Source organism: Hyaena hyaena, unplaced genomic scaffold, assembly GCF_003009895.1.
Source record: "Hyaena hyaena isolate Hyena2069 unplaced genomic scaffold, ASM300989v1 scaffold_569, whole genome shotgun sequence".
Lineage (NCBI taxonomy): Eukaryota > Metazoa > Chordata > Mammalia > Carnivora > Hyaenidae > Hyaena > Hyaena hyaena.
This window is the reverse complement of record NW_024081202.1, coordinates 727,221-744,176: the sequence shown is the minus strand read 5'-3', so window position 1 is coordinate 744,176 and position 16,956 is coordinate 727,221. Positions and strand designations below refer to the sequence as shown.

The following is a 16,956-nucleotide window of genomic DNA, read 5'->3' as shown; positions in this document are numbered from 1 at the left end:
CCGCCTGAGCACCTAGCACAATCCCAGGGCACGGCTGCTGGATGCCACTGCCCAAGTCAGAGGCTGTTCGCTGCCTTGCAGATCGAGTATGGTTGTCCCTAGGTCTGGCTGCCAGACTGCTGATAAACACACTAGTCAGAAGCACAGCATGGGATGGCACTGCCTTGTCGTCAATTCCTGTATATGCACGAACCTGGAGCACAACAGAACTGATAGAAAAGATAGATTTGGGGGATTAAGGAGAGGATTCCTGCAAAGAACCACCCCCAGCTTCCCGCTGCCTGTCTCTCCTAGCCAAATATGTCAAATGCCGCTGTAGGCAGGAGACAAGAGAGGAGGAGGAGGGAAGATGGCATTATACAAGGAAACCCAAATTTAAGTTACATATACAACGAACCTTTTCTGGATTTTTATCTTCGGAGTGAAAGTCATAGCTCATAAAACTGCTGCAATCGCTTCCCGCACTACCCAGGGAATGGTCCATATGGCATTTTGTGTTCCCGTCCTAACTTAGAAACTGTCACAATGTCGGGAGCCCTTGATGTCCTACAAATGCAGGAGGAGGGTGTCCTCAAATTCTTTGCAGCAGGAGCCCACTTTGGCGGCACCAGCCTCAACTTCCAAATGGAACAGTACATCTACAAAAGGAAAAGTGATGGTACCGAAATAAAGCTGAAGAGAGCCTGGGAGACACTTCTGCTGGCAGCTCGAGCCATCGTTGACCCAGCTGATGTCAATGCCATATCATCCAGGAATACTGGCTAGCGAGCTGTGGTGACGCTTGCTGCTGCTCCTGGAGCCACTCCTATTGTGGCTGCTTCACTCCTGGAACTTTCACTAACCACATCCAGGCAGCCTTCTGGGAGCTCAGACTTCTGGTGGTTACTGCTCCCAGGGTTGACCACCAGCCTCTCATGGAGCTGCCTTATGTTAACCTGCCTACCATTGCTCGGTGTAACACGCACTCTCCTCTGCACTATGCGGACATTGCCATCCCTTGCAACAAGGGAGCTCACTCGGTGGGTCTGTTATGGTGGAGGCTGGCCCGGGAAGTTATGCCCATGTGTGTCCACCATGCCTGCGCACACTTGAGTTCTACTTCTACAGAGATCCTGAATACATTGAAAAGGAAGAGCAGGCTCCTGCTAAAAAAGCTGGGACCAAGGAGAAATTTCAGGGCAAATGGACGGCTCCAGCGCCTGAGTTCACTGGACTCAACCTGAAGTGGAAGACTGGTCTGGAGGCATGCTGGTGTCCTCTGGGTCTACTCAGCAGTTCCCTACTGAACACTGGAGCACTCAGCCTGCTACTGAAGACTGGTGTTCAGTTCCCTCTGCCTGGCCACTGAATGCACAGGAGCAACCACTAAGTGGTCTTCCACTGCTCTTCTACAAAGGCACACAAAATGGAAATAAGGTTGACAGAAAATAAACAGTTTCAAAACAAATAAACTTGAAAAACCTAAGAAATGACAGACTTGTTATAAGATGGACTAGAGAGCTATCACTAACAATACCCTAGCAAAACAAATGAATATAGGGTAGGGGTGATTTAAGAGTTAAAATAATAAATCAAAGATGATCCCAAGCTTTCTATGTTGGGAATAGGACAGAAATTGCATTCAGACAGACATTAAGCAATGCATTTCAAAGAGCTAAACTATATGGGCCACAGATCTAAGTGCTTCACATAGATTATTCAATTAGTAAGGTAATCCTATGGAGTAGGTATTATTATCTCTTAATTCTTCTTCAGGTAAGGAGACTGAGAATGAGGAAGTTTAAATGTCTAAACCACATCTTGCATGTAGCAGAGCTGAATTCAAACTCAGAGAGGGAAGAAGCCAACCTATGTCCTTTCCCTTCAGCATGGTGAGCACAGCATGCTGCTTCTCACATGGTCCTCAGATGAGTGAGCAAACAGAAAGATAGAGCTAGGATTCCTTTAAAAAAATGTAATTTGTTACAACACCACCCTTTCATTTAGACTTTCATGAGTCTGTGGATCACCAAGTTGATTTCTCTGTTGGATTTCCTGCCATGTGAGTTTAGCATGATAAATTAACAATCCTTTGAAAGTCATAAACCAACACATACTTACCGATTGAGGGATTTATTGAAGTAGAGAGGTTTCTCCTAATGAACCACTTATAAATCATTACCCCAACACTTCCTTTGCACTGTTTCAGCCACTGCAAAATGATATCCATTACGTATATTCACTGATTGTGTACATGTACTTGGTTCTAATTTATACCTAATAATCCTGTTCCAGCAATAATCCAGGTATATTCAACATGAAGGTGCTCTCACTAAAGCTTTGAACATTATCCTTAGGCATCATAAAGATATGCTGTGTCACTTTTTTTTTAATTGCAGAAGAAATTCTTCAATGCCAAATGATACCCAATATTTATGTAACACTTATGTGTCAAGTACCCTTATATACACTTCATAAATACTGTTCATCTATTCTTTGGTCTTATGATTATGATTATTATCTCCATTGTACAGATGGAGAAACTGAGACATTAAGTAACATCAAGGTCACAGGGCTAGAAAGCAGCAGAGCCAGAGGTAGAACCAAAGTCCAGAATCAGCTCCTAACTGCTACACTACACTGCCTCTCAGGTAAAGGATCTTCATCTTTCAACCTTCATCCTTCTACTTCTAGAACTAGTTCTATTCTTTCTCAGGTAATCATAAAAAGCAAGAGTGGTGGAATTCTCGCAAGCCATAAAACAAGGGTTAGGAGTAGACGAGAATTCTGAGTCACAGCAGTCTATACAGTACAGATGGGAAGAAGCCCTAATCACATTAATCATTTTCTTTCCCTTCCATATAAGTCCAGGATCTGACACCTTGGGTGGACCTCGTGACCCACCTTCCACTCAGGAAGTAAAGTCAGGGCTAAGTTCCCTGCTGCTACAGACAGGGCAGCACAAGATCAGATAAAACTAACTAGTAACTAACCATGGCTGAGAAGATGAAGACAACAGAGCTAAAAATACAAATCCCAGGAATCAGAGACCTTGCCAATAATGCACCTGCAAGATCATTAATGGGGACTTTGCCCTTTTTATCACAAGATTGGACAGCATGGATAGAAGGAAAAGCAAACATTTAGATTTAGACAAGTTCAGGCGTGGCCCAGCCATTTGGTTGGTGAGTGACACCACAGAACACATTTAATCTCCCTGAGTGTCTGTTTTCTCATTTGCAAAAAGGAGACTAAAACTATTTTATTATGTTATAAGAGATATAACTATGTGAATTGTAAAAGCACTACTCAAGTTTGAGATGTTATCATTATAGCTAGGCAACCAGAGTTGATTATCCTTGGTGGTTATGCACATGATCTGGTTGGCCACCATTCTGAATATAGACTACTGGGTCAAAGCATTTTTTTCTGTGGGGTAGGCCATATTTTAGTATTTACCTGCAGAACAATACCTTTAAAATATACCTGTATATATATATATATATTTTAAATGTTTTTATTCTGTGCTCTAAAATACTGTATTTGGATAATTTGGCTTCTCCCTTTCATATCTCTCCTTAGTATCTTGATCATATTGATGATTGTGAAATCTTTTTCTGGGAGACATGAAAAATCTGGATACTGGTAAAGAGAGGATACAGAAAGATATGAATGCTTTTGGTGGGAAATTCTTCACAAATAGCTTGTTTGTAACAGAAGGGTTTAAATTCTTTTTTCCTAGCCATTTTTAAATCGGGTATTAAGGGTGTGTGTGTGTGTGTGTGTGTGTGTGTGTGTGTGCTTGGAAAAGCTATGATCTTGAAACCTCTTTCCTGAATTACCTTATAAAGATTATAATTATTGAATATTACATAAGAAAATAATAGTGAGAAAAATAATCCATGTATTATCTTTTGTCAAAAGAGAAGATAAAGTCTATTTTTAAAAATAGATTTATGTAAGTCCTACACTAGAAATTGAGTCTACAATTCAGCAAGTAATTATTTTTTGCTTTTGTTTAAAGAAGAAGGAAATTATTGAAATTATAACTTTCAAGCTTCTATTTCCTCTGAGGAACATATTTTTTAATGGCAGAGACCCAGCAGAGTGAAAAAGATTTTATTGTTTCAGAGAAAATAACTTCCAGGTAAAATACAGATACAGGTGACAACCTTAGTAAAAAATTATTACAAACTAACCTCTTTTAAGGGGTTTGGGACTCCAAATAACAGCACTCTGACTAGTGAATAAAAAGGTCTGAAAGGAAACACAGCAAGTTCAAGATAATAGTTACCTTGAGAATCAGGCAGAAAAGGGAATAAGTTCAGATGCAGTGGTTTAACTTTAGTGCATTGGAGACATTTCATTTATATTAATTCAGGGCCATTTTAGTATGACTCATAACTTCATTCATACTATGCCCCTAGTATTTTTGAAAATCATTTAGATACAAAGTCCATGTGAGAACAGATAATGATCATGCATATGAAGAACCATACTTTTAATATCAGCACCAAAATAAGTATAGATAATTTTTAACACTTTCATTCAAATGTGAAATATAGGCTTTGCATTTCTTCCATATTTAAAAATGTGACCTATTTCTCACATACTTTCCAAGTGAGAAAATAGACAATTATGAAAATAATTGAAAGAGATCTGAAATGTAAGATCAGTTTTTAAAAAAAAAGCACAACATAAAATACTTTCATAGAACTGGTTATATCCCTTGATTGTGAGATGCTCATTTTATGTAAAGTTTTTAATAGATTGCATGGTGTCACAAAATGAGATGCCATTGCATTTAATATTGTAACAATATTTGAAAGACAAATTCAGAGACATAGGACTTTCCTTCACCATAGATGTACCTGCAAAACAAAACAAGACAAAGAAAAAAACCTCAATGGAGAACACATTGCACTACTAGTATAGTCATGTGAATACCAAGACCAGAACAATGATACAACGATGCAGGCTTTAATGATGACTAAATACTAATATGACATCTGCAGATGACTCTTTGGGTCCTGAAGTCTACCCAGCGATTACACTGACTCTGTAGTGAAAGTGTTCTCTGTTAATGCTATCAATCTTCTGCTCTGAAGCTTTTATTAATGAATGTGAACTTAGATCCAACACTGATGGCTTTCTAAATTTGGAGACTAGATACAGAATCCTTCCATGATAGTAATTAAAAATGTATGTGCGTTGTAAAAAATCCAATTCAATAGCACATTCTTTTGGAATTATTCCTTACATATTAGAAAGATTTTTGAACTAGATATATTTTAAATTTTTTTACCTATTGCCTTTTATATTTATTACATTAATTAATCTAGAGACACCAACAATTTTAAATAACACTAAAAATATTCCATATGTTATTTTTAGTTAAAATTTGATCTCTGGATCTAGAAGAAAACTAACATTAGGTACAAGAGTAAAAAATCCTTAGGATATAAGGTTTTGTTTACTAAAGAACCACAGTTAGTTCTCTTCACAATTTTGTTGATCTTGAGCCTCTAGTAAAGGATATTAAGTTATGTAATTGTGAAGTAATCATGGTTATCCTCTAGGGCAGTCAAGTGTAGCTCAATATACCACCTCAAAATATGCCACTTTGGCATATTCATTATTTTGAGCTGTAGGTACTTGAAAAATAGCAAAGGCAGGAGAGGCTTTCTCTAAACTCCCTTTATCTGTCTAAAGACAGATTCTCCAAAAGGTACTCAGTTGTCCTGAATCTACCCAGAAGTTTCATCAACCAGAAAGGACTGACTCTTACCGCAAGAGAGAAGCCTGGAAGTCCGTTCTACACCCAGGAAACTTTTACAATCTATCATACCTCCTGTCTATTTTATTGAGGGCACATTCATCTTTCCAAAAATCATTTATTCTCCCTTAAAAGGACTGTACTCCTCCTCCCCTTTCTCTACTAAGACAGTATTTCTATGAGTTACTCATTTTTTCCTGGGCCCCTCTCACGTATTCATGAGTTGTACGTGTTAATAAATTTGTTTGTTTTTCCCTTGTCAGTCTGGCTTTTACCACAGGGATCTCGGCTAAGAACTCAGATGGGTGGGGGGTGTGGGGGGTGTCTTTATTCTCCCCTAGAGCAGATACCAGAAAACTAATAAATATTAAATGACAATATCACTTATATTGACTGAGGTATAGGCTGTATGTGACACAGCCTCTAAAAATATCATTTCCAGTACAGCATGGAAATGGGAATGGGAGAGAAGTCCTTCGATATGAAATCCACATGTGTCTTCATGAAAGAACATTCCCTGATTTGCAAGCAGATTTCTGCAAACCTTCCCCAAATGGCAACTACTCAAATTAAAATATAATTATGCTTGGTTTCTTGCAGGCCAATAAAGGGTTAGCGCATATGATGTTTTCTCTTCTCTGGAATAATTCAATAGCACACCAGGATTACTTTTTAATTTATTTCATTATAATAGTAAAATGCTCATAGTAAAAATCTCAAACTGTTCAGAGGGCAAAAAGCAAAAATCAAAAGTGCCTTTTACCCAAAACAACCCTGCAGTTTTACTCCACAGAGGTAAACACTGTTTACAGTTTCCTATGCATCTTTTCAAAATTCTTGTAATTTGCATTAATTTTTAAGTCCTCTCCAAAGAGTGGAATTTTCTCAATTTGGACAAAAATAAAAAGAAACATTGCTTGATGAATTAATACATCAATTGACAACTTTCTCATGTAGAAGCTTTTGATTTTTTTGTGCACAGATACAGACTATATGTGCAAACAATCATATAGATATGACATAACCATCACAAATGATCTATACTTCCTCAAAAGGAAAACATACAAGTTACCAGAATATTACTATTTATCACCTAGAAATCTCCTATATTGGCAAAATAAAAATCATTTTAAATATCAAGTTTTGAATATTTTACATAAATTTTTTTTATTTGAAACTCTACTGAGGTGGGAAAAGCAATTAACAATTGTTTCGAGATTGGAAAACCACCCTGGCTGTTTCTAATGCAATTTGTGGAAATCTCATGTTTCACAGATACATGTTTGCCCACTCCAGCCATCTGCATTACCATTTTAAAAACCTTGTAACAAATGGCACTATTAATTCCAAAACATGGTCTCCAAATAGGCCAAAGATTTCTGGAGAGCAATACAAGTGGCACAGACATTAGGAAATCTCTTCAGTGACACTAATGAAAAATTCAAAAGAAAATAATTTTTATCCTAATGAAGGAAGAAAGGGGAACGTACGGAAGAGAGGAAGAAAGAATTACGAGAACAGAATGGGCAAGATTCCAATTCACTCAATTATATCTGATTTATCTTCATTTGCAACGTATGTTAATTTCAAACAATTCCTCATATTGAAACTAAGGATTTCTCAAAGTTACTAATAAATAATCCCCACAAATGTGCAAATAATAAAATAGTTGTTAATAGGTATTTACTAACTTTCTATGGATAAAAATGGAATTGCCTGAGAATGAAGACAAAATGATAAATGATCAACAAGTGTAAAATAGTTTCATAAACCTGATCACCTGCTAAAAAAAAATTTCCAATTTTAGCAGGATAAGAAATCTTAGGAAAGAATGTGTAGCTCTGGGAAGAGGTCTTTCCCTATTTTGGCCTCTAGTTTTTCTGCAGGAAACGCACTTATGAGAACTTTTCTTCTGTTGATCTTACAGAAAACATATAAACATATATATGTCTGTTCCTCCTATTCTTTCATCACAGAAAATCACTGGGAACCACTGGTGACTGTTTGATTGGGTACATACCTACCTGAGCCTTAAGAATACATCTGGTCCTTAGCAAATCTCATCTGGACAGAGGAAAAAAAGTCTTAAAGACAAAATTCAGATGTGGAAAAATAAGTTATCCAAATCCTGTTTTGACTTTGACTTCAAAGGACTCCTATATAGGATAAACTTTGAGGAATATGAAAAGAGAAGGATTTGGCTCAAAGAACAGAAGGATCAAATCAAAAGTACAAAGTTGTGAGAAAGAGCCCGAAAAACATTTCACTGCGGTTGGAGCCATTGGCCATGTGCTTTGAACAAAACAAAGTTCACTCAGAGTAATGAACTAAGTAAAGAAGCAAGTGATGCTAATAATGGCATTTTAATTGTTATAATTAAATAATATAACTTACTCAAACTTTAAGAATTTTATCTTTTTATCCAAAGCCAAAGTAAACTGATGTATATTCTTGAATACTGCAAGTTTTTATTTACCATTAATTCTAAATGTGGAGAGTAATTAATCATTCAAATATACTTGGGTTAACAAAATCACTATAGTACTTACTTGACTTTCTAAAAATCAGCATTTTACATAAATTAGGATATCCTACCTTAACTGTATAGTATATCTCCTCAAAGATATCATGCACTTACTACTCTAGTAATGCTATCATCATTCAAAAATGTTTCCTAAACTTCCTTATAATAAAATTTTAAACCCTTGAAGAAAACTACCTTTAAACTTCCATAGGATTTTTAATGGAAATATTTTGTTCTGGCTACAAAATAATATATCCCTGGTGTGAATATTTTTGAAGAAATTTTAAAAAGAAATATAAAAATAAAATAAAATAATTCATAATTTTTTATCATATTAACCTTTAAAGCACATTCTTCCGGAATACTCCTATGAATTTATCAGATGGAGATATTTTACATAATGGTATCATTGTATATATGCTTCATTTTCCTTAATATATAATACATGTTATATGTTGTATATAACATATACATATACAATGCATATAATCTATACAACACATACATATATACAGTCAGTAATATGATTATATATATTACTAAAACTTTCTATGTTAATAAACATACCTCATTAAATTCTTTGTTTTTAAGTGAGTAATGGTGTATCAAGTGGAGCTAACACAAACTTTTTAACATCGTTTTCCAAACTACTTTCTGAAAGTGTTCTAAGATGTTCCAAATTACAAGGGAGAAGAGTGATGTGGATCAAACAAAGTTGAAACAGTTGTAAAAGTCTTAATTGCAGGACTTCTCAGAGTGTTCAGTATACTAATTCAAATAATGAACTTTAAAAAGTGGAACACTTTATGGTGCATTTACAAAACAAAATAAAGCCACTGGAGTTTTTATTTGATAAAATCTTATTAATGTTCTGATTTATTCATCCCCCTATCTTTGCACTTTTAGGCTGTTTTAATTTTATTAACCATTCTTAATGCTTTGATCAACATTTTCAGAATTCACCTTTGAGCATTTTTTGGATTATTTCCTTCAAATAAACATTTAGACATAGGATTGCCTGGCTTATTCACAGATTTAATGATTTGATACATATCACCAAATTGCATCCAAAAATGTATCGATTTACATATAGCACTTTTTGATGCTATTTTCCCATAAAGTAACAAATATTTGTTACTACCATTCTTAAAATTAACTTTTATTTTTTCCTGCCCTAATTGATTATCCACCTTAATCAAAAGTCTTACTTCTAAATGGCATTTGGTAATCTCTTAGGTAAGAAACCACCTTGACCTGAGGATATAGATAGAGTATAAGAAAAACAATCTGTGGAGTCTCACAAACTGCCATTTCCTCTTGGCCTGTCTCATCTCTCATCACTACGGCAGGTGCCCTGTTTCATAAACTTAATTTTTATGTCACAGCAGGAAACCCACATATGAAGTCACACCTCCCTAGCTCATCTAGGTGAATGGCATCATGGCACCACATTGCAAACATTAAAATTAAGATGCACGTATTAAACGTTTTTAATCTCCCAACCACTCCCTGATCATTGTACCTGCTTTACAAAAATAGTGCTAGAACTAATAGACAGTCTAACAGGGAAACTTGGTTGAAGATAACTCTCCAGCCAAGAATTTCAAATCATTCAGGAAAAGCCAGTACTATGAAAGAGAAGCAATAAACTAAGAGTGGGAAAATTTGGTCTAATAAAGCATTGGTAATAGAACACTGAAAAATAAGGGTTTTGAATTTTTTTTTATGTTTTATTTATTTCTAGGAGAGAGAGAGAGAGACAGTGTGAGCAGAGGAGGGTCAGAGAGAGGGAGTCACAGACCGAAACAGGCTCCAGGCTCCGAGCCGGCAGTCAGCACAGAGCCCGACGCGGGGCTCGAATCCATGAACCGCGAGATCATGACCTAAGCGAAAGTCGGGCGCTTAACCGACTAAGCCACCCAGGCGCCTCAAGGGTTCTGAATTTTAATACAGTTACTAAATCTTAAAAAGCAAACAGTGGAAAGGATAAACAAAAATTAAATCTGAGGTTGTCACTAGTTTTATGAAATGAACAAAAGAAAAATTAATCCTTACCTGATAAGATTCTTCCAAATTATAAAAAAAAAAAAAAAAAACAGAAAAAGTCACCCAAAACTTCATTTATGAGGCTTTCCTACATTGGACCCCAAATCAGATACGTCTTCATAAGAGCAGAATATTTTGAACAACAGATCCAAAAATCCTGAATAAAATATTAGCAAAGTGAATACAGCAACATACAACCAAATTACTATATCATCACTATTTCGAGTCCATTCTAAAAAACAAAACAGAAAAAAGGAAAATGGTTTAGTATGATAAAATATGTTACTGTAATATCTACATTAAAAATTTGGAGAATAAATTATTTTTATTGTAGAAGTTGGGGCAGAAAAAAAAAAGAATTCAGTTTGCTTCAATGTCCCTTCATACAAAACAAGAAAATATCTTAGCAAACCAGGAATAAAGAGGAGTATCCTATTGTATTTAAAATTTTGAGCAAAGAATACAGACAACAGTAGGATAGCCAAAACATTTTTTTGTTTAATCTCAAGAGCAACAGAAGTTTGTCACCACTTATAAATTTTTAAAACACTAAGACTAGCACAGAGTGAAGAGGGAACCAACACCCTCATATACATTCTCTGTAATACAGCCACCTGGGAGGGGCATCTGCCGTGTCTGTTAAAATAAGAACTTGTGCTCCCTGTATGATTGGACAAGTCTTTTTATGTACACATACCAACATAGGCACACAGAAACAAAAAAGCCTGGAAAGAGGTGAAATGCATTAAGAGTACACTTACCTTGATGAGCACTGAGTAATATATAGAATTGTTGAATCACTATACTGTATACCTAAAACTAATATAACACTGAACGCTAACTGGAATTAAAATTTACTGGAATTAAAATTTTAAAAATGAAATTATTTTAAAAAGAACAAAATGACCCGTATGGGATATAAACTACAGAATTGTGTATAATTGTTAAAAATTGTAAATAATCTACTATACTGCAAAGTTATAGTAATCAAAACACTATAAGGCACATAAATCAACAGAATAGAATAGAAATCCCAGAAATAAACCTACACATATATGGTCAATTAATTACAGCAAAGAATGCAAGAATATACAATGGGGAAAAGACAGCCTTTTCAGTAAGTGAATGGTGTTGGGGAAACAGGACAGCCACATGCAAAAGAATGAAACTGGACCACTATCCTACACCATATATGGAAATGCATTTAATATGGGTAAAGACTTGAATGTAAGATGTGAAACCATAAAACTTCTAGAACAAAACAGTAGCAGTCTACTCTTTGATATTGCATTATTTACAATAGCTGAGATACGGTAGTCAACTAAGTCCACTGATAAATGAATGGATGAAGAAAAGGTGGTACACACACACACACACACACAATGGAATATTACTCAGCCATAAAAGAAAGAAATCTTGCCATTTGCTACAACATGGATGGACCTAAAAGATATTATGCTAAGTGAAATAATTCAGACAGAGGAAGACAGATATTACATATGGGGAATCTAAAAAAAACAACAACAAAATAGAAACAGACTCATAAATACAGGAAATTGTTGATGAGCAGAGAAGGGAGAGGTTGAGGGGACAGGTGAAATAAGTAAAGGGGATTAAGAGGTACAAACTTCCAGTTACAAAATAAATAAGTCACAGAAAATGTAATGTAAAGCATAGGGAATATAGTCAATAATACTGTAAAGTTTCATATGGAAACAGATGGTAACTAGACTTACGGGGAATCATTTCATTATATGTAAAAATATCAAATCATTATGATATACACTTGAAACTATTAGGATATTGTATGCCAATTATATTTAAATTTTAAAACAAACAAACAAGAGTCAGAAATCACCCAAAATGTCCATAAATAGAGGATTGTTAAATAAACCATGCTGTATCTCCTATATCACTAACAGAGAAATATCTAAGATGTGTGGTTGGGGGGCAAAAGGAAAATCAAACAGCAAAAAATTATGTACACTATGCTGTAATACAAATTTTAAAAGAAGAATTTGTAAATGCATAGAAATAATTCTGAAAGAACGCCCACCAAACTGATAATAGATGTCATATGTGAGAAGTGAATATGGACATGTTAACAATGGGTTTTAGCTTCATCTGCAATGACTGAATGAGCCTATATTGATATAGTGATTATACATAAATACATTTTTAGTTATGAGAAGCCAATAAATGATACTTTCCAAAATTCATAAAACACTAAATTTGCTTACTTAAGTTTTGTAAATATTTATTTATTTATTTTGAGAGAGAGAGAGACAAAGAGACAGCACAAGCAAGGGAGAGGCAGAGAAAGAGGGGGAGAGAGAGAATCCCAAGCAGGCTCCACACTCTCAACACAGAGCCCAATGTGGGGCTCATTCCCACGAACTGTGAGATCATGACTTTAGCTGAAATCAAGTCAGACGTTTAATCAACTGATCCACCCAGGTGCCTGGGTAATCCCAAATTTATAACAAAGATACTAGACTTGTGAGGAGACCAGAATTGGTCTTATGAGAGAAAGCTAATTTTTGAGGGAGGTAATAGATAGTAGATGAGACCAGAATTAACCTTAAAACAAACCAGAACAAACAACAACAACTACAAAAAACTCAGGAAATCGACTGTATCCAGGTTTTCCCATTTACAGTATTTTTTGATCCTATATAATGGAAACTATGAATTCCAGAGTCTTTTGTATTAACCAATCCTATTCTCCCGTGTAGCTACTACAGCTTCCCCAGATCTTCCTGGGGGAAAAAAATCACAATTCTCATTTGCTGTGGAACTTTTAGAGCTCTCTTAATCACCATACATCTTGTCCTTGGCCCTGAAGGAGGAGCAGGGCTCTTGAAGACAGTGTGGATGCATGGCTAGCACTGGGGGTCCATGAAGAACATGCTAGAGCCAGAACTCTCCCACTGCTGGAGCTACAAACCAGGCAGTCTGAGTTTTGATCCCTGCTTTTCTCTGTTACTTGGTCAAGTCTTGAAGTTTATTTTCCTCATTTGGAACATAAGGTACCTAGATCTATCAGCTTCTTTCCAATTCTATAATTTGATGACTATATTTTAACTGGTCAGCATGCACCCCCAAACACCGTTATCCCTTAAAAGGTTTTGGGCCAACATCAGTAATGGTAATGTCTGGGCCTGCCCTCAAAAACTCTATCCTTTGAGATGTTAATCATCAATATAATTACCAAATGTAGGTGCATTGTCAAAGAAAACTGTATTACTGCAGTCATCTGGAATTAGAAAGTACATTAGAAAGTACCACGGACATAAGGGATAGATAGCACAGTCATTATTTGTCATTAATACTCAACCAGAAGCTGTACGGGTATTGTATTTACACACACTTACTTCAATTTCTTATAAAAATGTAGTTGTATGAAAACAAAAGTTTCACAGCAATTTTGTTAAAAAGCCCTTTACTGGATTTCTCAGAAAGGATTTTTGAACAAGGGTGTGTTATTTAATTCCAAGTATAGCCAGCCTTACTCATTGGCAAAGAGAAGGTTGGCCGCATGGAGGGCAAGAGCTTACCTGTCCTACAGCGATTTTTCTAAGGACTTGTTATGGCACCACCTCCACTATTCCCTGATCCAATTTGCCTTTCCCAGATTCAGTTCATGGCAGAGAAAATCAGAGTGTGAGCAACAGGAAACCAAGCACATAGAGTAGTGCTGAAGTAAATCTTAGGCTGCCAGAGAACCACGGGAAGTGCTGAACAGGAAGTGAAGGATCCCTCCAGGAACATCAGGCAGCCAACCTGGGGGACATGGGGCATTTCCAGGGAAGGGTGGGTAGGGTCGAATAGGGTGTTCCAGAGTAAATACTTGGCAAGCTGACTTGGATGAAGGAGGGGAGACCTAAGGCGCCTTGGCTTAGGGTGAAACTTTGGCCAGAGGCTATAATTAATTTTAATCATTTCAAAAGCCATTTTGCTAAATTATTTTTGTTTTTTGCTTCACTACTTCTCATAAGTGGTGCTGATTCATCAAATTTAATTCCACTCCGGGACTTCTCTGATTTCTTTTCTCCTGAGTGAACAAGTTAACATCATGCGCAAGGGCTTACTATCTAAAAATAAACCCCCACTGAAAGAAAGTGGCACAAGCTGGCTGAAGTCCATGCTAACTGGCATAATTGCAGGTTATCACCCAGTATTTTAAAGATAATCACCAGCTCCACCTCACCCTTCCTCTCTGACAGCCAGAGGGAAATAAATTAAAGCAAAATGGTTATAATGGATATAAAAGCAAGATGGAAACTTCATGACTAAACAAACAAAAAAAAGATAATTAGATAGATGAGAGAGAGAGAGATGTATATGTTTATCCAAGCTTGTTGAAGCACCGGACCAAAACTTCTTGGGTTAATCACGGTCAATAACAGAGTGAATGGAAGAATATCTATTTAAGACTGAATGTTAGGCAAGTGAAGGCTAAATTGATTCATGATGGATTGCTGTTTCTGGTCCAGTATCTTTGTGTTCCCTGGAAAGTCATTTTGAATTCATGTAGGGATTGGACTTGAATGATTTATATAACACTCAATGAATTCTATTGACTCTGAGGGCAAATATCTGATGCATTCAAACATAAAGTCGTTTATGTGGAATTGTTTCACCAAATTTTATCTCTTTAAGTCATTTTAAATGGCCTGGACATCAATGATTTGTACTATCTTTACCTTTTCTGTATGAAACTTCATTTAATATGCTTTTTTTCAAATAATAATAAAATGTGCTTTTTTTTCAATAGTTAATTTTGGATCACCCAATGTCATTAGCTTCTTTCCTGAAAACTTAGCACATTCAATTTCCAGTATTGATGCTGTTCTGAACAGGAAGGAAAAAATACTAAAATGTACTTGATAGACATATATTTCCTTAAAAAATTCATTGTCCTTTTTGTGAGCACAAAGTTGGACCTTTGTAAATCTTCATGTCAGTGGGCTTAATTCCTTTGATTTGAATTTAAGAGTCTGTATCGATAAATAAATAATTAATTGATTGATTGATTGATTAAAAATTTAAAAAGAGGTGCCTGGGTGGCTCAGTCAGTGCTGACAGTGCAAAGCCTGCTTGAGATTCTCTCTCCCTGACCCTCCGCTGCTCTCTGTGTGTTCACAAGCTTTCTCTCTCTCTCTAAAAAAAAAAAAGATAATCACTTCCACGTTGAGCACCACTCATATATATTAAAATCACAACAGACACCCACATGCAGAAGAAAGAGATTAAATGCCTACCTCACACCACCCACCCCACACACATTCAGAAAAGTTAACTCAAACTGGATCATAGGTTTCATTATAAAAACTAAAATTATAAATGGCATCAGAACACATGTGACAAAAAGCAAAGTAGATAAGTTTGACTTCATCAAACTTAAAATATTTTTTGCTGCATAAGATATCATGAAGAAAGAAAAACACACAGTAGGAGAAAATATTTTTAAACCAATCTGATAAGCATCTAGGATCCAGCAAATATGAAGAACTCTTACAACTTAATAATAAAAAAGACAAACATCCTAATTAAAAACAGGAATTAATAATTTAATAGACATTTCTCCCCCAAAATATATACAAATGGCTAAGAACATGAAAAAATGTTCAAAGTCATTTGTCACTGAGGAAATGCAAATCAAAACCACAATGGCGTACCACTTTACAACCACTAGGAAATGGTTATAATAAAAAAGACAGACAACAAATTTTTCCTGAGACTACAGAGAAATTGGAATCCTCATACATAGCTGGTGAGAACTCAAATAGTTTGCCCACCTTGGAAAATAGTACAACGGTTCCTCAAAATGTTAAACATAGAGTAACACAACAATTCAACTGCTAGATAATAAACTAAAGAAAATTGAAAACGTGTTCACACAAAGACTTGTACATGAATGTTCATCATAGCATTATTCATAATAGCCAAAACGTTGAAACAACTCAAATGTACAAAAACTGGTAAGTGACTAAACAAAATATGATATATTCCTATCCAAATAATCAAATATTTGTCAACAGAAAGGAATGAAGCATTAATAAATGTTAAACATGGATTAACTTTGCAAAGATTATGTAAACAAAAGAAGCCAGTGACAAATGGCCATATACTGTATGAAATGCCCAGAATTGGAAGACCTCTAAAAAAAGTAGATTAGTGGTTGTCTAGGGCTGGGCAGCAGCAAGGAAGAGGGGAAATGAGGGGCGCTGGTGGGAAATGACTGCCAAAGTATACAAGTTATTTTAGGAAGATGATAAAAATGTTCTAGAATTTGATTTGGGGAATAGTTGCACAATTATGTAAATACACTAAAAATCATTGGGTTGTATACATTAAATTGTAAAGTACGTGCATATAAATTATATCTCAATAAAGCTGTTTTTTTAAAGCCATGCATAAAAAAATATGCAGAAAAAGTTACACCATCGTGCTTTGCTCCTAAAGCTTCTATTCTGATACTGCATTCTTAATCATACAATGTTGAATGCATGGGATTCCATTCCATTATATATCCGGTGTTCCTAAAACTTTGTTACATCATCATATGTGAAATATTCTACTATTCAGCTACTAAGCAATTTTTTGTTATGGAAAAAAATTAAAGCTA

At 35.6% G+C, this 16,956-nt stretch overlaps 1 pseudogene; it reads left to right on the top strand.

Moving 5' to 3' along the window:
- Positions 1 to 525: 525 nt before the first annotated feature.
- LOC120248158 lies at positions 526 to 1,415 on the top strand (annotated as a pseudogene).
- The last annotated feature ends 15,541 nt before the right edge of the window (positions 1,416 to 16,956 follow it).